The sequence below is a fragment of the Phyllostomus discolor genome, chromosome 3 (genome assembly GCF_004126475.2).
Source record: "Phyllostomus discolor isolate MPI-MPIP mPhyDis1 chromosome 3, mPhyDis1.pri.v3, whole genome shotgun sequence".
NCBI lineage: Eukaryota > Metazoa > Chordata > Mammalia > Chiroptera > Phyllostomidae > Phyllostomus > Phyllostomus discolor.
Window position 1 is genome coordinate 56,009,755 of NC_040905.2, and position 24,295 is coordinate 56,034,049.

A 24,295-nucleotide genomic window follows, 5' to 3' on the forward strand; every position below is an offset into this window, starting at 1 on the left:
TTTCAAAGCCCATCTTGAGTAGTAAAGCAATTTACAGCTCAGGATATTTTTCAGAAGATACTCATTTTATTAAGAGTCAATAAGATAGGTTGTGCAGAAAGATATACATGTATTTGCAATTCATATTGTTGCTGTGCTCCTATTGTGTTCTGAGCCTCCATCATGGCTGGGAGATGGGAAGCTGGCATGCAGTGCAGGAGGGTGGGAGAGAAAGCACCAAATAAACACTAACAGCATTCCCTAATTATCTCTAATTATAACCATCTTTCTTTTTTTTATTCTGAGGTGGGTTAGAGGAGTGGTAGAAAGAAGATGATTAGGAGTGCAGATCATATCTGTGCTATTAAATAGTATTAATAATTCTTTTGGTCCAGGGGATGTTTTCATTCTGGACTTTCAAGCACCTCAGTCTACCCATTCAAAGCTATGACACAAAAACGAATCTGAATGTGTAGGCATTAAACATTTAAATTCTCTACTCCCTGGTCATTATACTGACTGTCATATTTTACACCTTCCCCTCCCCCACTATGCTTTTGCTGATTTGACTTCATTTACATTGGCTCATTATGCATCGGGTCTTTGTTCTACTGAACGGAATACAGTACAGTGACAAAGCAAAACTTACATGTCGAGTGAAATATTTTTCTGATTTAAAAATTAGGTTTCCCTACTTACATTTACATTTAACTTCCCACCATTGCTTAAATTGGAAGCAAGTCTTTTCTTATACAATAACCATAATCTGTATGCAATTATTTTAAAAGTGGTTAAAATTACCTCAAAATGACATTAGAAAATGACATTTAAGACCTTTTATAACAAATATTCTACTGATACCTAGGCAATATTATCATATTAGAAGTACTGAGTTGATCTTTCTAAGCCTCTGTCTGAATTTCTATGTAGGCCCAAGGAAGAAGCTTTTATCTATTTTATATGAAGTTTATTGTTTAGAGCTGTCCCTTATGGGTCTCACTTTAATGTATCAAACAACAAAGGTAATGTCAATCCTTTAAAAACAAAACAAAAAAAGACTCCTGCTTTGCATTTCTTGCAATTAAAAGGTTTTCTGATTTACAAACCAAATTTTCATCAAATTAGAAGAAAGTCCTGGCTGACCGATCGCATGGAAAAATATGAAAGTTACACTGGGCTTTAAATGTCTATCCCCATGACAGTGCATAATACCTTTTCATTTGTTAGAACCAATGGAGACATGGGATTAATCTAATACAGCCTAATTAAACACCCATTCACATGTGAGGGTTTTTAATGGCACTAGTGGCATAAATGCTACTTTATATCACAGTTATATCTGCATTTATTTGAAGTTAGACAATAGATATTTTTATACATAAAGAATATGGGGAAAATAAAATATTGGAGAGAATGCTTTTGAAAATGGAAGCAATTTCTTGTTTTTTGCGAACATAATTGTCATATGTACAATTTAGATTTCATTCCAGATATTTTAAGCAAGATGCTTTTCTAATTTTTGTTGTTTGTCAAAATGTATAACCACAGTCACAGTGGCTACATGTCTGGGGCACCATCTTGGGAGAAAAAAGCACCATCAAGTCTTTTTGGTTCTGTGAGTGACACACTGTGAAACTTCTGGCTTCCAGTTAACCTGCTTCCACTTTGATTTTTTGAATATTTGTAAAGGGAATATTTGTCTTTTCTCTACCTACACCTACTGGCCTATTGCAAAGTTTAATTAGAATAATATATTTTCCTTAGGAGCAAAGTATGTTATGAATATAAGTATCTATTTCTTTCATTGATTAATTTTTACTCTACTGTGGGAAAAGGAAATACTGTATGTTTGTCTATATTCAGTCAATATTTTTTATTTAAGTTTGGCAATTCAAGTTCTAGAGTTAATAAAAATAAAATACAAATGTTTAATTGGATTTCTGGGAGGTGGGAGCAATCTTCCACATCTTGGCAATTTGTAGTATATAACCTTGCTATCATTTGCAAGATATTTCTATGAGCATAATTGCTTTTAGAAAATGGCTTTTGCAGTTGAAGTAGTCAACACAATAGCATTCGAAACAAGCCTGTAGGAGAACTAAAAATTTGGCAAGGAATTCTTATTCCAGTGGCACCTCAAGGAAAGCAAAGTGAGTAAGTGTTTTTAAGCTACAGTTGCTTTGAAATTCCATTAACTTTTTTGAGTCCTAGAATTTTTAGACATTGGACAATATACAATTCTGATGCAGAAGTCTGTAAGATGATATCATTTGAGTATCAGGACTTACCTAGGAGTCCCCCCCCCAAAACTCAATGCCATTTTCATAACACTGGACACAACTCTCTTTCCATTTTTATGATTAATATGGTGTTATTTCCATTTCAACTGCATTATCTGTTAAATGATGGGGTTGAGCTAAATTATCAATAAAACACTTCCAAGATCCAAATTAACCTGATCTATATTTGGATATATCATTCTTGTACTTTTAGGGAAACGGTGTCATGCCAAAGTCTAAATGAAATTTTATAAAGTGTTTTCCCACTTATTTGATGAATGTTTATTAAACACTAACTGTATGCCAGGTATTTGTAGAATTCTTAAATCCTAGAAAAATAACAGGTTTGGAGGCAAAGATAAAGATTACCTTACTAAACTCTGACCAAGATCAAAATCTATGCACACTCAATGACTTGACACAACAGAGTTAAGTGTGCCTTGAAAAATGTTAGTGGGTAAAGTAGACAGTATTACTGTTGACTAATATCCTGTGTCTGTCCATACAGGAATGTTATAGCTCCTTGCCTTCATGAAGTCAGGCTGGGATGTGTTAGTTGCTTTGGCAAATGACATGTGAGCAGAAGTAATGTGTCATTTTGGGGGGAAGCTTTTAGAATTAGCCTATATTTTGAATGCTTTCTTTCCCTTTGCCACAGTGGCCAGCAATGTTCTAATGAGTTTCTGCTCTACCAAAATGGGTCCTAGAGTGAGAGCCACAATAACATGAGCAAAATGTCCAAATGATGCACAATGGAATTAGAATGATAAAGAAGAAAAAGAAAACTTCATGGTCAAACTACTAGGATTTGAGGATTTTATGTTATCACAGTATAACTTAGCCCAGTGGTTCTAACAGTTTAGAAACCCCCTTGGATTCCTGAAGCTCTTTTGGGATCTGTAAGGTCAGAATTACATCATAATAGTTGAAGATGCTACTTCCCTTTTTGTTCTCATTCTCTCACAAATGCAAAAGAGATGTCCAACTCTACATGATATGTTATATTGCAATCAACTGATACAGAAGCTGATATAAGAGTTCAATGGTTAAGGAGATTTTTAATTTTTATTTTATTTTTTAAAGATTTTATTTATTTAGTTTTAGAGAGAGGGGAATGGAGGGGGAAAGAGAGGGAGAGAAATATCACTGTGTGGTTGCCTCTCACTTGGTCCCCACTGGGTACCTGGCCCACAACCCAGGCATGTGCCCTGACTAGGAATCAAACCGGCAACCCTTTGGTTCACAGCCTGTGCTCAGTTCACTGAACTACACCAGCCAGGGTGAGATGTTTTAAAATCAATAGTGATGGCCCCCTCCCTACTAATTTATTTTGGAAAATTTAGTAAGTTTACATAAAAATGTATTGTTTATGTTAACATATAATGGATTTAAAGATGGAGGCATAGGTAGACATGCTTCACCTCCTCATGCAACTATAGAAAGAACTACAACTAGATTTCAAAATGAATAACACCAGAACCATCAGAAAATCAAGCTGTATGGAAGTCCAACAAGCAAGGATTTAAAGCCATATCCATCCAAATGGGTACAAGGAGAGGGGCCATAGAGATGGCAGTGGAATGAATGGTTCTACATTCATGTATGGTAGAAAGAAATTAGGAGGGATACCTTGGGAGTGAGCAATCCCAGCCCCAGGCCAGACCACACAGCCCAGGCTTCCAACACCAGGAAGATAAATTCCCATGACTTCCAGCTGCGAAATCCAGTGAGACCCAGAGTGGCAGAAGAAACTTCCAGGTTTTCAGGAGACTCCTTTTAAAGGGTCCACACAGACTTAGAACATACGCAAACCCACCTGCTCTAGAATTTTCCACCAGGGCAATAGCTGAAAGGACTCCAGTCACATATGGGAAGTGGCTGAAGTGGCTGGAAACAGGGCAAGTACTGGACAAACCTCCAGAAACCAGGCAGTCACATTGTCCCTTCTCTGAGCCCTCCCCCCATACAGAGCCACAAGGCAGTGAAGCAGGTTGCCCCACCATGGTGATTACCTAAGGGTCTGCCCTACATAATTTATAGGTGCCTTTTCTACAATAGGTCATGTTACTAAGACAGGAAGTCAAAGCAGTTCTGTCTGATACACAGAAACAAACACGGGAGACTGACAAATTGAGGAAACAAAGAAATATAGCCCAAATGGAAGAACAGAATAAAATCCCAGAAAAAGAACTAAATGAAATGGAGATAACCAACCTATCAGATGCAAAGTTCAAAACACAGGTGATCAGGATGCTCAAAGAACTCACTGAGTACTGCAACAATACAAAGGAAGAAATGAAGGTTACACTAAGTAAAATAAAGAAAAATCTACAGGGAACCATCAGTGGAGGAGAGGAAGCTTGGATTCAAAGCAACAGTTTGGAACATAAGGAAGAAATAAGCATTCAACCAGAGCAGCAAGAAGGAAAAAAATTCAAAGAAATGAAGATAGTCTAAGGACCCTCTGGGACATCTCCAAATATACCAACATTGAAATCTATATGGATGCCAGAAGGAGAAGAGGAATAGCAGGAAACAGAAAACTTATTTGAAAAAATAATGAAAGAAAACTTCCCTATTTGATGAAGGAAATAGACATACAAGTCCAGGAAGCACAGAGAGTCCCAAACAAGCTGGACCCAAAGAGAGCCACACCAAGACATATCATACTTAAAATCCCAATGGTAAATATTAAAGAGAGAATCTTAAAGGCAGCAAGAGAAAAGCAGAGAGGTACCTACAAAGGAGTTCCCATAAGACCATCAGCTGATTTCTCAAAAGAAACTTTGCGGGCAGAAGGGACTGACAAAAGTATTCAAAGTGATGAAAAGCAAGGACCTACAACCTAGATTACTCTATGCAGCAAAGCTACCATTTAGAATGGAAGGGCAGATAAAGTGCTTTCCATACAAGGTAAAGTCAAAGGAGTTCATCATTACCAAACCAATATTACATGACACGTTAAAGGGACTTAAGAAAAAGAAGATTAAAACTATGAACATTAAAATAGCAACAAATTCACAACTACCAACAACTGAATTAAAAAAAAACTAAGCAAATAACCAGAACAGAAATAGAATTATAGATATGAAGATCATTTGGACAGTTATCAGCTGGGAGTGAGGAGGGAGAAGTGGGACAATGTAGGAAATGGTGCAGGGGTTAAGAAGCATAATTGGTACGTACAAAATAGACAGGGGTGGTGTTAAGAATAGTATAGAAAATGGAGAAGCCAAAGAACTTATATGCACAACCCATGGACATGAACTAAGGCGGGTGGGGATTGCTGGAGGGAAGAGGAGTACCAGCTGGGGGGGGGGCAAAGCAGAAAATATTGGGACAACTGTAATAGCATAATCAATAAAATATATTTTAAAAATATATAATGGATTTATTATTGTCATTTAAAAATCATAAATATTTTCAAATTTTCCTTAATTTTTAAGATAAAGTAAAAATCAGTTATAAGCTACTTGAACAAATGCTTTCTGGGAGTCCTAAATAATTTTTAAAGTAAAGAGACCAGAGACTACCCTGACTGGTGTGGCTAAGTGGTTGGGTATCACTCCACAGACTGAAAAGTCACCGGTTTGATTCCCAGTCAGGGCACATGCCTGGGTTGTGGGTCAGGTCCCCAATGTTTATCTCATGCTTTGATGTTTCTCTTTCTTCTTCCCTTCTGCTCTTTCTAAAAATAAATAAATAAATACTCTTAAAAAGAAGAGACCCGAGACCAAAATCTGGGGACCTATCTTATCTTATCCTGACAGATAAAGCAGGGTCCACCAGGAGTAGCTTGTTAGAACTAATTAAGCTCTGTCATTTCTGAAGCTCTATGGATAGACAAGCTATAACTTTGAAAGTATGGTTAGGGTCAATCATAGTATTTAGTTATTTAATAGAATCAAATAGAACTTTTCATGTTGTATAACAAAAGAAGAGTTCCTGCCTAATGCTATTACTATAATAATTAGTCTAGACAAATAAACTATCTCTTTGGTTGAAAGAGAACCCTCTTTATTTCATAGAAGAGAGTAAATGTAATTTTTTGCAGCAAGTATGAAAATATATAAGCTAGACTATGAATCACCCTACAAATGTACAATTTGTCTAATTGATGGGGCAAGGATAACAAGACAGGGAATAGAAGAGAAATGAATTGTGAGATGGGAACATTTCAAATCATGCTTTTGACAGCCATGCAGACACATTGAGAATGACCACTACAGACCATACCCAAGCAGAAAACAATCTGAATTTAAAATATTTGGGTCCATTATCTCTCTTTCAGACCAGCAGAGTTTTTATATCAATTTGCACTCACTGGCATGTTGGTTCATAAATGCGTTTTTCCTTATTTTGAGTGTTGAGTGCATTCCCTCAACTGGATAATAAGTTCCTAAAGGGTACTAATGATGTCTTTTCTTGAATTTGCCTCCATCCTCACCCAGTGACTGCCTAGCACACTCTGGAAGGCTGGGACACCATAATGTCAGCAGATCAAAAAACAAGATAAAATCTCTAACTTGGGCAGGGTGACAACTACTTTTTGTTAATTTAAATATACCTATCATTAAAATCAATATTTTCTGAAATAGTAAAGGGTTATTTGAGATAAAAGATCAGATCTAGTATCAATGTCCCATTAAAGAAATATTCCTGCTATCCAGCATAATTCCTGGATAGATTATGCTCTGTTCCTACTACAGTACAGTGGCTTTTTCATTTATACATATTCCCTTTTCTTATATAATTGAGTTGTAGAAATTCCTAAAAGGATTTTATCTTAAAACATAAAATATTTCTTTTATAAATATCAATTCACTAGATTTTTCCTACAAATCTAGTTCACCAATCAAAAAAGTTTTATGAGGGTATTTGTGTATATAATGTGTGTAGGACTTCCTTGTTTATATACACTGTCTACACTATGTGCATTACCTCATCTGACATTTTGAACAAGCTTGTGAAATAATTGTGTTTACCCCATTTTACAAATAAGAAAGTAAGAGCTTTGTTAGGTTAATAAATTTGTTGAAAACATGTCTAGTATGTACTAGAGAGAACACTCAGAATCAGTTTCAGAGCTATATTGCTTTTTAAACTGCTAAAATATAAAAATAACAGAAAAGTTTGTTTTTATTCTTTTAGTAAAGAAAAGCTATTATTTCTCTCAAATGATTTCTAAATTGTATTATACAGACAACCTAATTGTTTTTCCAATTTGAATGAATAAGGGCATAGGTGAATATTTTTAGTGTAAATATAAGTGAGGAATTTTTTGCACACATTGTTAAGAAAAATACTTTTTCTGAAGTTCAAAATGTTTATTTTTATTTGATTCTTTATCATGGTCTTAATTAAATTTTTCTGTAAAATCAGTATATTAATAAATGTGAACAAAGTATAAATGTTAGTAACTGAAATAGACTATGTTGAAAATAACCTAGAGATAATTATACTTCAAGTTTTTTATAAAAGGATATTATTGTAGCACTTAACTTAAGCTTTCTAGTAGGTTGGCTGATGGTAACTGTTAACACAATAGTTTGTATTTTAAGCAGGTGTTACCATTAAAAAATCACTTAATGGGCCTTTCATTCAGATTTCCTGGTGAATTCTTAAAAACAGTTTTGACTGTTATGATAATTCTTTAAGAGATCAGTTAAAACCCACACCCAAATATAGAACACAGAGTAATTTAAAGTTAGAAGCAAACATAAGGCTCTATACCATGATTAATAAAAGCAATGAAATAGAAAATTGCTTTTTTACTTGGTTTCTAATGGCAGTAATCATAAAGCATAAGTTTGATAATCTGCAGAGTTTGATTAAAAAATTTTAAATTCCCAAAGTCTTGCGATACATGAGAGGCTATTTCAGAAGGATTGAATGATATTAGAAGACAACTGTAGACAGGAGAGTTGGAAGCAACACTATAGAATGAACTTTTGTTACTCTTCCTTTCCTTATGAAAGTTTGAAATTCTCACTCAGGTTATTATAGAAGTGACCATTGATTGTCAGGTTATTCCATCTCTCACCTGACAGAAATATGAAAATCAAAGAAACTTAGTGGTCCAGATGTTATTTTCTCAATATTACAAAATTCATAGCATAACATATCCTTGATATGACTTCTTCTTGTCCTTGCAAAAGGTAATATTTTTCTTTGGCATTCCCATCTTGTTAGAATGTTTGCTCTCAGCCCTTTCCAAATAAAAGCCTTTTGCAGCCTCTTAAATTAACCTCTTCTCACATCTGAAAGATGCCATCTTTGTTTGAGTGGCTCTACAAACTCAACATTGTATATGAACATTTCATGTACACATACATGTATATGAAAACCACAAAATAACCTGCCAAACTCTTGATATTTATACATTTATCATTCTGTTTATGATTTCTGCTCCTTCCCCTAGGTTATACACTCCTTGAAGACAAGGACCTTGTCTTATTGGTCACATGTTCAACATCTGTTGAGTGAATTAAACAAATGAGCTAGTAAACTCAATAGTCTATCATCATAATCTACAATGATATTAGAGTAAGATGAACAAAGCAGGTAATGAGGATAGTCTGTAGGAGAGTCAGCAAGCTCTCCAATGGGTTTAGGAAACCATCTGCTGTTCATGGGGTAAATGGTTTCCTTTGGTGACATTGCGAATCACAGAATTTTCAAAGCTTTCTTAGACAGATTTGGAGAAGTTTAAGGGTCTATTTCATACAATGCTTCTATCCAACTGTAAGGGGCAATACATTCCAACTGTAAGAAAGGGGATTTGCATCTAGACTCTTTTGGTTCAAGTCTCAGTTTTGGCACTTACTAACTATATGACCTTAGAACTATAGGTGTCATTCATTTTGGAAAACCACGAGGCTTAAAGGATATGTAAAGAACATAATACAATGCCACACATACTAAGTGCTCAATGATTGTTATTTATTTTTATTATCATTAAAACTTCTAAGTGATCTTTCGGGCTGAGGATTTGGAACCTCTAATTTAAGATAAATATGTGAATTAACATAAAATGGAAGGATGGCTGAAGAATAATTAAGTAGTTTTGGAATTCAGTTTAGAAGAAATGTTTTTCATTTCTAGGAAGAAATTGGAACTGTTAGAGTTACAATAAGAAACATATAATTGAAAGTAAGTTAAGTAGAGATTTAACACTATTTATTAGGTAAATCAATTCCTAGGCAAAAAGCACTAGGAATCAGACATGTACATTTCAGCATGTTGGGGGGAAAAAGGATATTACTTACCATTGGTGCCTGAATAGGCAGCAGAATTTCAAAGCAGAGTCTGTTTATTTTGATTTTGAAAGCATTAAATATTCCAAAACAATGATTACCCACTGCCAGTTTAAACTTCAATTGTGAGAATTTTGGTTGCCTACATTTAAAAATAGGCACAGAGTTTGTCTTAAGTCATAGTTCACTTCTCTTCAAGCTCAATTATCTTGGGTAGTAGACTCTCTCACCTAAAGAGACTGCTGCTTGAGTAGTGCTTTATCAAAACAAACAATCTTTGCATATTTAAAGTGTCAAGTCCTAGAGCATATCTGCAAATTTGTAAGATATTTAAGCGATTCTGCCATTCGGAGCTATGCAATAGTTGAAATTCAATGCTAAAGGTAAGCTATAGAGAAATGACCTTCCCAAAATCTATGTTAACTGCTTCTGTGAAATAGAGAGAAATGTGAGAAAAATGGAAATACTATTAGGGTTGGTTTCATGCAGTGTGGACAACCAGAAGCAGAAGCTCTTCTGAAGCAGGATTTGTGGCTTTGGAGGGAAATGTATCAGCCTTATCAATGAACTCGTGACCACACCCAATGGGCAATTTCCAGCTCTTACCCAAAGTTTCTTGCCTGCTGCACAGCATATCATTAAACTCTTTTCTCTTCAAATTTTCTCCTTTTCCACAATAAAACTCTTGAAATTTACCTCCTGCTTCTCCAGACATTTTTTGTTGGTCATTTTTATGGAGTCTTCAGCTCTAAGGGACTGACATCAGATCTCTTCTCTAGTCTCAAGTTACTCTAAGCAGAGCCAGGGAACCATCTACCACAAAACAATATTTTTAGGCCTATTAAAATTCAGATTCCTATGCCCACTTCTGTTCTCCTAAATTAAAATCCCTGGGTATGGGTAAGAACAAATGGTTTCCTACAGTAGCATTGTAAATCTCAGCATTCTCAAAGTCTTCATAATACATCCTCTGTGAAATTCAAGGGTCTATTTTATACAGTGCTTTTACCTGGAGGTGACACAGTGAGGAGTGAGAGAAGGCAGGGACTTTACAGCCAGGCTGCTTGGGTTCAGGTCTTAGTTTGAGCACTTACTAGCAATATGACCTCAGGAGTATAAATTCCCTCCCTGTCTGAGACTGTGACGTGTCAGAGATAATAGATGTAAAGTAGACATACATGTAAAGGGTTTAATGCTATGCCACAGATAATAGGTGCACTTTTGACAAGTTTTTTTGGTTAATTAGATGCAGAACAAAGCTAGAGAACCACTAGGTGGTAGCTATTTCTAAGGTTCCAGATTCATTTTTAGAATGGTTACTTAAAACTTTTCAGTGGCTTCCCATTGTATAAGATCCTGTATCAACTCAACCTTCTTGCCTTTCCAGCCTCCTCTCTTGCCTTCCTCCCTGCTAAGAACTAGTCATACAGAAATTCCTACTGGTATTCTCTTCTGGCTATCAGCTTTCCCACTGGCTCTTCATTCTTTCTAAAATAACTTCCATATCTAGGTGACATTATAGGACTCATCCAATTTGTCCTGTCTCAGTTTGGATGTCAGTTCCTTGCTGATCACCAGGTCTGAGTTGGGGTGATCTTCACTGAGTTGACATGCATTTCATATATTCCCCACTATTGTACTTGTCATATTTTATTGTACTTGCTTAATTATTTGTTTGTATCCCCTGTAAGATATTTCTGCTTTTGTATCCTGGCAAATAATAAGAAGGTGTTTAATATATGCAAATTCACAAATGAATGAATGAATGACTCACAGGTACACACTTCCAGATCAGATCTCTTCCTTAATATCCAACTGAACATGTAAAAAACTAACTTTATTATCTTTTCCCAGCAAAATGGTCTCTTATTCCTCTAATCTTTTTAGTAAACATAAAAATTTGCCCAACTGCTACAGCCAGACAATTGAGGGTTACCCAAGACTGCTCCATCTCCCTTACCCTCATATCCAATCTGTCATATTATACATTAGCAATAACCTAGCTCAGGATATTTTTCAAAGGTGTGATTATTGAGGTTTGATTCAAGAGGGTATTTTGAGTGTAATGTTTACCTTCTCTCTTTACTAAAAATCAATTGAAGAAACAGTAAAGTACAACAGAAAATGATTTGATAACAATCCCGAGAACAAGAACTGCAGAGACTTTGATGACTTTCTGTAACATAGGAAGTAGGTAGAAGCTATCATATAAATAAACAAACAAAAGCAGGATCATCCTTTTTAAAGAAACATAGGGAAAAAAATATAACATAAACAAAAGCACTGTTCCTGGCTGCAGAGCCACAGAAAAACTTCAAGGAAGTGGATACAGAGAGTGGAAGTGAGGTGGATGGGTGAATGGCTGAATAGGGAAGGTGGATTGATGGATTGCATGTAGGTGTTGTTGCCACCCTGGGCTGATCATGAAATATGTGTTATTTGTGTTAAAGATAATGAATCTTGCCCTGGCTGGTGCAGCTCACTTGGTTGGAGCATTGCCCTCCAAGATTGTGGGTTCAGTCCCTGGTCTGGGCACATACAGGAGGCAATGAACTGATGCTTCTTTCTTGCATCAGTGTTTCTCTCTCTCACATCCTATATTTGCAAAAGCAATGAAAAAGTGTCCTTGATAAAGGAAAGAATAAATAAATGGGACTACATCAAATTGAACAGCTTCTGCACAGCTAAAGAAAACATCAGCAAAATAAAAAGGGGACAAGCTCTATGGGAAAATATATTTGTCAATGATACCTCAGACAAGGGTTTGATCTCCAAAATATATAAAGAACTCATATGATTCAAATCAGGAATATAAACAATTCAATTTAAAATTGGGCAAAGTACCTGAACAGACACTTCTCTGAGGAGGACATGCAGAAGGACCATAGACATAAGAAAGAATGCTCAATATCACTAGCCACCAGAGATACAAATTAAAACTACAACGAGGTACCACTTCAACTGGCCAGAATAGCCATCATCAACAAATCAACAAACAACAGGAGCTGGTGTGGATGGGGAGGAAAGAGAACCCTAGTACACTGTTGGAAATGCAAACTGGTGCAGCCACTGTGGAAAACAGTATGGAATTTCCTCAAAAAACTAAAAATGGAACTGCCTTTTGACCTACTGGTCTGCTAGGATTATAACCCAAGAATCCTGAAACACCAATTCAAAAGAACACATGCACCCTAAGGTTCACAGCAGCATTATTACAAGAGCCAAGTGCTGGAAACAGCCTAAGTTCCCAACAGTAAATGAGTGGATAAAAAAAAAAACAACTATAGTACATTTACACAATGGAATACTATGCAGCAGAAAAGAAAAAAAAAGAGCTCTTACCCTTCACAACAGCATGGGTGGACCTGGAGAGCATTATGCTAAGTGAAACAAGCCAGGTGGCAAAATACAAATATTGTATGATCTCACACGTAAGTGGAACCTAAGAACAAACAGACAAATGAGCAAATAGAACCAGAGACGTGGAAATAAGGACCAAACTGACAGTGGCCAGCTTGTGGGGATAGGGATAATGAGGGAAAGAAGGGAAAGGGTCTAGTCAAGGAACATGTATAAAGGATCCATGGACATGGACAACAGGGTGGGGAGTAACTGTGGGAGCAGGGTATAGGTGGCTAGGGGAGAGTATCAGTGGAGAAATTGGGACAACTGTAATTGAATAACAGTAAACATAAATAAGTAAGTAAGTAAATAAATAAAGAAAGAAAGAAAAGAAAAAGTCCTTGGGTGAGGATAAAAAACAAAAAAAGGTCTTGAATCTCAGGACCCTTCCCTGGGGAATCTGGTTTGTTGACTCAGAATTCTGGATTTTTGACAAGAGTCCCAGGTGATTTCTATGGAAAATAAGTTTGGGCAATATTGGAATGTGGACAGCTCCCCACTCTCACCACCCCGAGAGATCTGTATGGCATTTAGGATTAACATTTATTCCAAGGCTTAAAATCAGATCCTTTAAATGACTGTTTCATTTGTTTCTTTTTTAATTTTTTTCAATTACTGTTGACATTCAATATTATATTCATTTCAGTGTATGCATAGTGGTTAGATATTTATATAACTTACAAAGTGATCCCCTAAGATAATTAATTTTTAAAGACATTCTAAAATTGTCTCAAGTGCCTAGCAGAAATGGCACCTCATTCCAGCATTTGGGATCGCCAGATAGTTCTAGTGATTCTCACCAAACTGCATTCCCCAATCACATGCATAGAGTTCTTTGTTAGCTCTGCATTCAGGGAACAGCTTTATTATTAAAACAGTGTTATCCATATTAACTTCCTAGACTTTCATTTTGTAAAATGAATGAAAACTGAAATTCACCAAACATTTGAGGGTAAAACAATACCATAAAGGGGAAAGAAAAAAGCTGAGCAAGTAGAATCTAACAACTAAACCTTAAAACAAACAAACAAACAAAAACCAGATGTGGTAGATGCTAAGATGAACAGTCACCTTCCTTTGCTGGGAGAACTTCCAGCAGTAATCTGTAAGAGAATTTCATTGGCTGACAAGAGACATCCACCCACCCAAGATCACACCCTTCCTAGAGCAGCCTACATTCAATGACTGATCAACATGGTTATATAAAGTCCTGACCCCCTCACTCTACACTGGGGAGACTCTAAAGACCATCCCAGTTTTGGAACTTCCCAAATTCAGCTGAGAGCTCAGTTGAGATTGCTTTGCAACTTAACCTCTTCCTCTGTTCAGTCTTGTTTTCTTCCCTCTTCTTCCCTTTCCCAAGTGTTTATACCAAAGACATTTCTTAAGAAATTCATGCTAATGTGAAATGAGAGGTTATTTAGTAAATAGAATAGTTTATAAAAAATGTTGATTACATCTTCAGGGAGATTCAAGATAATAATGCATGTATAAAAATGTATACAGATATGGAAAAGAGGAACAGAAAAATACAGGTTTTTAGAGGCCCTGACTGGTGTGGCACAGTGGGTTGGGCTTCATCTCACAGGCTGAAAGGTCACTGGTCTGACCTTCTCAGGGTAGTGACTGGATTGCCCAACATTGATGTTTCTCCCTCTCTTTATTCATTTTTAGATGAATAATGAATAAAATCTTTCAAAAAAAGTTTTGGAAATTAAAAATATGATACTTGAAATAAAGAATTCAATAGAATAACTAAAACAAGTAGAGAATACATCATAAAAAGTTAAAAGGAAAAAGTGGGTAACAAATACAGGAAAAACTTCTAAGATATAAAGAATTAGCCCACCATTACAGTATTAATAAATACATAAATATGCTCATTCATTCCAGTATTAAAAAAAATAAAAAAAGAATTAGTCCTTTCCCGACTCAAATTGTGTAGAGTCAGCTCATGAGTCTCTGAGACCCAAATGTTGAGCGCTTCTTCCCACTCAGGAGACTGCACCTTGCCGCTCATTGGCCATGTAACCATCCACAAAACAAGTATATTGAGTTACACAGTAAGTGCTGTGTATATTGTTTGGATTACCATGAGAAAATGAGGAAGAAGGAAGACCAAGAGGCTCATCATTCAAAAAATGCAAAGAAAAGATGATTGGTCTGAAGACTAAACTCTACCATAAACCCTGCAATTCTGAGGAAATACAAATGAAAAAGACCATCAAGATGCATGAAAAGAGAGACACCATACAAAAGAATGATGAAAAGACTCCACAAGGAGCAGTACCTGCATATCTACTGGACAGAGAGGGACAGTCCCCAGCTAAAGTACTTTCCAATGTGATTAAAGAAACACAAAAAGAAAAAGCAAAAAATTGGAAAGTGTCTCAGCCCAAAGTCCATGCCCAAGGAGAAGCAAAGTTATTAAAAGTTATTTGAACAAGAAAGAGAAAGAAAGCATGGAAGAGGATGGTTACTAAAGTCTGCTTCACTGGAGGTGGCTATACTCGAAAACCACCTAAATATGAAAGGTTCATTAGGCCAACAGGCTTTCATTTCAAGAAGGCCCATGAAACACTTCCTGAACCGAAAGCCACCTTTGCCCACCATTTCTTGGTATAAAGATTAATCCCCCATGCCCAGTTTACACAACCTTGGTTGTTACTACCAAAGGTACTGTCATCAAGGTGAACGTGAGCGAGTTGAGCCTTGTGATACAAGGAAGCGAAGTAATCTAGGGAAAGTATGCCCAAGTACCAACAATCCTGAAAATAACAGATGCATAAACACAGTCTTACTGGTTTGACAGCAGGTTCATACAAGTAACTCCTTATAATTATTGAAGACCATGCACCAATCAGGAAACCCTCTTTACTGTGATGTTTCTGAGTGCTATCACACAGCTCACATGTCTGTGGTCATCCAGAGAACTGCTTAGTCTACTGTAAAAGAATATTAAAACGGCTGAGTTTTTTTAAAAGACATAAAAGATTACTCTGTCAGGTTTATTATCTATATAACTGAGTCTGAAAATAATTTTTTAAGGGAGGAAGGAGAAATAATCAAGGAATAGGTAGAATAAAATATCCAGAATTGGAGAAGAGTAGTCCACAGATCAAAAGTGCCACAACAGGATAAGCAGAAAGAATTTTTTAAAGACCTACAGCTGGGCATACTTTGTAATATTTCTGACATAAAAATTTCAAAATAATTTCTTTAAAGCTTCCAGTATAAAAGAATAGGCATTTAAAGAGTATGGATGAGAATGGAATCTCATTACTGATGCTAGAAGAAAATGACATAATGTCTTTAAAGTTTTAGAGTTAAATAATGTTGAACCTAAAATTTTATACATAGCCAAACTATGAATCAAATGTAAGGAAAAAAAAAAGAAAAATGTCTTTGCGCATATGAGGACCCCGAAAGTTTTCTCATAGATATCGTTATAAAGAAAAATACTTCAAGATGTATTCCAATAACATTATGGAAGAATCCAAAAAAAAAGAGAACATAGTGTCCAAAAAATTTAGACTCTAACATCAAAGTGCAATAAAAAGTTATGTAGCAATTGCAGAAGGCAATAAATTTAAGGGACTATTCTAGTTCAATGATTAGTGAGTGTTGGGTAAGATGAACAGAAAGAATGTGGAAAACCTAAAGATCCAGCTTTTGTAGAGTAGCAGTCTCCTTTGGTCCACAAACAAGTGGTCAGTTAGCCTTTCCTTCACCATCTAGATTCCCTAGGTAGCATTTGGAATCCAGCGCACAGCTTTATCTGTCAACAATCAGATGTGAATCACCTGTACCTTCTAGAAACAGGGTATTTATTCCTAAGCTATTCAAATAATGTCCACAAAGCACTCCTCACTAGGCTGTGATTAGAAAGTATCCCCTCCCAAAGGCAACTTCTCCAATTATATATACATGGGAGTGAGGGTAGAGAGGAGTGTCTCACACTCACTTGAGTATCTTGATATCTATTCTATCTGTCTCTCACCCAGCACTGTGGCAAGGAAAGTCACTCTATTAGCTTCCTATTGCTGCTGTAACAAATCATCAAAAACTTAGTTGTGGAGGTTAGATATCTAAAATCAAGGTGTTTGCAAGGATGTTTTCTTTCTGGATGCTTTAAAGGAGAATTCACCTTCTTACATTTTTCTAGAGGTCACCCACATTCCTTAACTTGAGATCCCTTCCTCCCATCACTCCAAACTCCTGCTTCTATCCTCAGATCTCCTACTACTGACTCTGATCCTCCACATGTTTTCTTCAAAGATCCTTATAATGACATTGGGCCCAACCAGGAAATTCAGGAGAGTCTCAAAACCATTAACTTAATCCTATCTGTGAAGTCCAAGTCCTTTTTCTAATAGAAAGTAACACATTCACAGGGTTCCAGGGACTGGGACATAAACATCTTTGGGGAGGGAGGCATTATTTAGTCTACAACTGTTCCAATCTGCCATTCTGTTATCCATGTTTTGGTTTTGTTGTTGATGGAATGCAAACTGGTGCAGCCACTGTGGAAAACACTATGGAATTTCCTCAGAAAATTAAAAATGGTACTGCCTTTTGACTCAGCAATTCCACTGCTGGGATTATACCCTAAGCATCCCAAAACACCAATTCAAAAGAACCTATGCACCCCAATGTTCATCACAGCACAGTTTACAATAGCCAAGTGCTGGAAGCAACCAGTAAATGAGTGGATCAAAACACCGTGGTACATTTACACAATGGAATACTAAGCAGCAGAAACAAAGAAGGAGCTCCTTCCCTTTGTGACATCATGGATGGAACTGGAGAACATTATGCTAAGTGGAATAAGCCAGGTGGTAAAAGACAAATACCATATGATCTCACCTATAAGAGGAACCTAATCAATAAAACAAACAAGCAAGCAAAATATAACCAGAGACACTGAAATAAAGAACAAATTGACAGTAACCAGAGGGGAGGGGAGATGAGGATAATGGGGGGAAAGGGGAAGGGTCATCAAGGAACATGTATAAAAGACCCATGGACAAGACCAAAGGGGGGCAGGATTGAGGGTGGGAGGTGGGGGTGGGGAAAGTTTTGGTGGGGAAATGGAAACTGTACTTGAACAACAATAAAACATGTTTAATATGATTATTACTAATCTATCGCTGAATTTTACTAATTCTACTCTGTAAAATGGCTTGATCACCTTCCTGCCTTAGTTCAATCTTTTACCATTTTTTTTTTTTTTGCCCAGACTACATCGTTCTATATGAATCCTTTTGGTCTCTTACCTTCTAGCCTATCTCCTTCCCTTCCCCATGATTCTTGGGGTGAACTTCCCAAAGAGCAATCCAATCCATATACCCCTATGTAAATAAAATGTAACCCCACAGCACTCAGAATAATAATTGCGAACCCACTTGGGTTTGGCTCCTGGCTACCTCTCTCTCCTTACACATCCACACTCAGTTCCCCAAATGTATTCTCATATGCAGTTACATAAACTCCAGAAACTTTCCCGGAATGGACCTCATTCTTTCACTTCTCTTCCTGCACTTTCACCTCTGCATAGAAGAGCCATCCCCTTCCTCCACCTACCTTACTCCTTGTGTCTGCCAAGACTCAGTTCAGACTTTATATCTTCTCATGTCTTACCTGACCACATTCTCATGCCCTTCAGTTCTCTTCACAGACGTCTTCAGGATACTGAAAAATCTTCAACTGCAGCATCATGATGCTGTATTGTAAGTGTTGGTTTACTTGTCTGTCATTGTCAATTGCCTGTGAATTCCTTCAGGGTGTTGACAATGTCATCTATTTTTATGCGGTGGTGGAGAGACAGGCACATATTTATCCCTCAATAGAGTATTTTTTGGATGAATGAATATACTATGACATGCTTTGGCCAATTGCCTTTTTATATATTTATCACTATCCACTGTTTAAATCTAACAAGAGAGTGGACAAACGTGCAGGTGTGCATATGCACATAAACATAAACATACACACATATCACACTTCTCACTCTCAATTTTTACCATTGAGTTAACAGAGATCAATCAGCAAACATTATACAGAAAAAAGTACCCAACATATACTCAGGTAGAAATAGACTGAAGCTTTATCAAGAAACCAATGTAGAAAATTAAGGGAATTGGAGATTGGAGGAAAAAGTTTTCCCAATGTTTCTCCGGCCTTACTTCTTTAAAGCACAAGAATGTTAACCTGATCGTCATCATCTCACATGAATACAGCATGTTTGAGCTTTCACAAGTTTTTAAATCATCTCACCATTTGCCCTTCAAGGCTATGTGAGACAAACAGGTTGCGTATGTGCTGCCCCACTTTCAGAGATGTGAAAACGGAAGCTTAAAGAGGGGGTGAATTCTTGAAAAATATTAACAAAAAGTTGGTATTATAGAATGGGAAGTAGAGTAGTAAACTCATCTGAGGAGTTTGTGAACATACTGAGGCCTGATCCTTACCACAAACCAACTGAATTAGACGCCTGGGTGTAGCAAGGGGTGTTTCTAGCATCTGTAGTGTTTTAAAGCTTACCAGATGTTTCTAATGGCAGCCAGAATTGAGAGGCACTGGCTAGAATTCAGGTGTTCTGACTTTAATTCAATGGTTTTTATACTACATAATGCCCAATCAGAATAGGTGGTATATACTATGCTATGCAACTGGTGTTGTCATTAGGTTATTTTTGTTATGTTGCTGTAACAGGAATGGGGTGAAGGTGTGTATTTGTTTTTAGTGAATTAATATTTTCTGCTACTTTTTAAGGAGAGAGTAGGCTTGCCAATATTTAAATAGCATTCAAGACTAATGTTCCGAGTGTGTATTTTCCTGGCACCTTGATAACTAATGACCAGGTTGACTATGGAAGAGAAGTGGGTAAGGTGGGAGGATAAGAGGTAGGCATGGTACATGGCAACAAATGTGTTCCGTGTCTCTTAGATAACACGATAGAATGTTTCCTTACAAAATCCAGTCCAAATTCTGCCACTCAAGTATTTGAGGCAAGTTCTGAGCCCCCTCCAACTCCCTGACTTCTTATTTGAGTAGGGGCACACCGACAGTAGGTCAGTTGACCCCTTACAATATTAGATCCTCAAAACTGAATGCATCTGCATGTCACTGTCACACAAGGGCGACTGGTAGGAAATGCGCACCCCACAAGGACATTCCGAGGGATAAACAATGGTTACATAGCTCTTGGAAATACAAATAGCTCTCATAAAAAATATGTTACCATGCACATGGTTTCTGCTAAAGTAAACTATCATTTACACTTTTACCCTAGGCATAATTGTTAGTTTTTATCCTTTCATTCTGTTCACACCCATCTATTCCTCCCATGGGCCTCAAAGCCACAGAGTTTTCACAAAAATAATTTTTAAAACATACTATATTTACCTTCTGATTGACCCCTTGAACTTGCTCTTTATCACTCCAGGGCATTTTAAATTGTTCTTAATTTGTTTTGGAGGCTGCAGGTATAGTCTCTCCTCTATAGGTATTCACAACCCCCATTACCTTCCATGGGAATTGAATACGCACACACCAAAGTGAAACCAGGCCCTCATGTGTTTAAATATAGTTATGATAAAATAAAAACTAAGAACCAAAATCTAGGGAAAAGCATGTAAAAAAATGAGACCATGTTGTGCTTAATTAAAGAAGCTTACATTTATAGATAACTGAAATAGCATACCAGGCCTCTGGCACCATTTCCAATATGTTCTTGGTCTCAGGCTGTTTACTGTAGAGTGTGTACATTATAAAATGAAATGTGTGTAACTGTTTCACAAACTATGCTTGTCCCTGTGTCTCTTGGCTTTGTGCTATAAATACAGAGGTGCAAAGGCATTGTTTTGACCAATATTAAGTCACCTGTGGGTAGAATTTGATCTTTCCTATATATTGTCAGATTTTAAAATTATGTCGTAGACACTTGTAAGATTTGCATATATAAGTCTGCCTACATGTATGCCCATGAAAATTGATTAATGGAGTTCCAAGAAGTCCAATTTTTTTTCTTATAAACCCAGATCTGTGTAGAGCATACTCTCTCTCTAACATTACTAGGAGGCAAATACAAACTTTACATACATATTTTGGTGCTCCTTTGAAATGTTTGCTTTGAAATACAGATATATCATACATGCAAATAAATACGCTAATTCACCCATGCATTTAATGATATGAAGTCAACTCTAAACCCCACAGCAGTAAGAAATGCAATATTAAAATTCATCCCCATTTTACAAATAAACATTGTGCATTTCTCAGATAAAATGTGAGAAAATATGAACCTCGGTAAGTTTCAAACAGTTTTAAATCAATGAATCTTTACTAAAATATATGGTCATTCTGAGGACATTTGGCAAGTTATTTCTTCAGTTGCACTATTTAGTCATTTGTTAAATAAATAATACTCTATTAAGTAACACCCTTATGAATGCAAAGCACCCAATGCAGCTTTCAGCAGTAACCAAGGATCATTTAGGAAGTCAATAAACTGGGAGAATATTGTTTCCTTTATGTACATAATTACAATGAAATTAAATTTAAAATAAGCATTGTAAAATTAACAGATACATATGATTATATATAGATGTTTTAGAAATATTCTGTTTCAAACACAATATGATTTCTCACCCCCCAGCCTGTTTGGATGGAGCAGAAGTAGGCTGTTTGAAAATCTTGAAGGTCTTTACCTTTCTCCTCTTGAATTTCTGCCTCACATCCTCCTGAGGAGTAGCTCAAATGAGCTGAGCTAACCAGACTTCAATCCAGTGCATTTAATTAAAGTAGCTCATCAGTGCCAATTGTTTTATAGAGATTCAAGATGATTCTTCCTAACATTTTCACAATAACCATAATAATTGATACCGTTTATTTAGCTTCTATTACAACCCCAAAACTGTGTTAAATCCTTTATAAAGGTTCACTAATCTTCAAAATACATTTACAAAATAGGTATTTTACAGGTTTAAGAAAACAAAAACAAAAGTAAGATATAGCACGTGAATCTTGTAACAGGATTCACCTTGAGGGCCCTCAGCCTCCAACCACGGAGGCTGCTTCTGTCTACCTCCTGCTGACTCCCTCAGCAGCTGGACCTCTTAAACCACACCTGTGGATACTTGCATTCAGTTCCTGCCCCTTTTTTGGAAAGTCTCACAGAATGAGGCCAAGTCAGCATAACGTTCTCAGATTTTATTTTATCATGTTAAGATAAAATAATGGCTGGCATGGCTCAGTGGATTGAGCCCAGGCTGCGAACCAAAGCATCGCAGGTTCGATTCCTGGTCAGGGCACATGCCTGGGTTGCAGGCCACGGCTCCCAGCAAGTGCACATTGATGTTTCTCTCTCTCTCTCTTTCTCCCTCCCTTCCCTCTCTAAAAATAAATAAATAAAATCTTTAAAAAATAATCATTTTAGTATGTTAAAAACACTTAACAGGAGGTCTATCTTTTTAACAACTTTTTAGGTGCATAATGCACCATCATTGACTATAGGCTCCACGCTGCACAACAAACCTCTAGAATTTATTCATCTTACTTAACTGAAGCTTTCTGCTCCTTGATTAGTAACTCCCATGTCCCTGTCCTCTAGGATCTGCAACCACCATCCCAATCTTTCATGATTTAAAGTCAACTCTTACATACCACCTATAAGCAAATGAATCCTACAATATTTGTCTTCCTGTAAAATGGATTATTTGACTTAGCATAATCCTCCAGCTCCATCCTTATGGTGACAAATGGCAGGATTTTCTTCCTTTTTAGGGTTGATAATATTCCATGGTATGTATATAGCACATTTTCTTTGTCTACTCATCTTATCTTTGTTAAGTTATCTTTGTTTGTTTTTATAGTAGCTATCCATCCTGACAGAGGTGAAGTAATATCTCATTGTGGTTTTCACTTGCATGTCCCTGATGATTAGTAGTTTTGAACACTTTTTCATATACCAGTTTGTCATTTGTATGTTCTCTTTGAAGAATTCTCTATTCAAGTCCATAGCCCACTTTTAAACAAGTTGTTAGTTTTTTGCTATTAAGTTGTAGGAGTTTCTTATATATTTTGAATATTAAGCCCTTATCATATAAATGGTTTACAAATATTTTCTCTCATTTCATAGGTTGCCTTTTCACAGTATTGATTGTTTCCTCCACTGCACAACTTTTTAGTTTGATGTAGTCCCACTTTTCTGTTTTTACTTCATGTGAAACCACAAAAGATACCATCAATAGCCAAATCAGTCTTAAGAAAAAACAAAGCTGGAAGCATCACACTCTCTGATTTCAAAATATATTGTAAAAATACAGTAATCAAAACAGTATGGTACTGGCATAAAGATAGACTGATATACCAATGAATCAGAAATAGAGAGCCCAGAAATAAATCCATGCATACATGGTCAACTGACCTCTACAAGGATACCAAGAACACACAATAGTAAAATGATAATCTCAACAAATGGTGTTAGGAAAACTGGATATCCACATGAAAAAGAATAAATTGGGACCCTTTTCTTGTCTATAAACAAAAATAAATGGATTCAAGACTTAACTATAAGATCTAAAATTGTAAAACTCCTAGAGAGAACATAGGGAAAGCTTCAGGACATTGATCTTGGCAGTGATTTCATGGATATAACACAAAAGCATGGGCAATAAAAGTAAAAATAGACAAATGGAACTACATCAAGCATCATTTTGAGAACCAGTTAAAAGCTACCAGCAATTGATGGAATAGGACTAAAATTCATAATATAATACCTGAGACTACAATCAGATCCCCCAAACTGAAATTTAATGTTCACCAGTCCTTTCTTCAAAATGCTAATATTGGACATTTATGTATAAAGAATACACAAAAATCTTTAGTGACTATCAGAGATACGTTAAAATCTCCAATTCAGGGAATGGCAACATCCCCGGGGTGGGGGGTGCAGGATTGATTATAATCTAGGAGCCATCTTTGAAAAACATGATAATTTATACCTTCTTTAAGATCTATTATAAATTATTGTTTATCCCTAAGTTATACTTAGTGAATTCTTTCTAAATATAGACTCTTGACATTTTCCTGTATAACATGGAATCAAAAAATTGTTTTCAACTAAAAGGGACCTTTGGAAATAATTTTGTTCAGTCCTTTTACTTAAACAGAGGTAAAACAAGTATAGTTTGTTTTTTTCTTTTTTCTTTTTTAGATATAACAGGATTACTATGACACTGAACTGTGTTTCATCCTATTTCATCTCAACATGACAAGATGGTATTGGGGAGACTACCTTTTAAAAAAGCCATTACATCTTCTTGGTCAGCTGTGTCTGGTATAATTATAGTATATAATTACTACTCTGAATCTAAT

The 24,295-nt window shown here is 36.3% G+C and overlaps 1 pseudogene; it reads left to right on the plus strand.

Moving 5' to 3' along the window:
- LOC114493624 overlaps positions 1-15,874 on the plus strand; it is a 55,608-nt pseudogene extending 39,734 nt beyond the window's left edge.
- Positions 15,875-24,295: the final 8,421 nt, after the last annotated feature.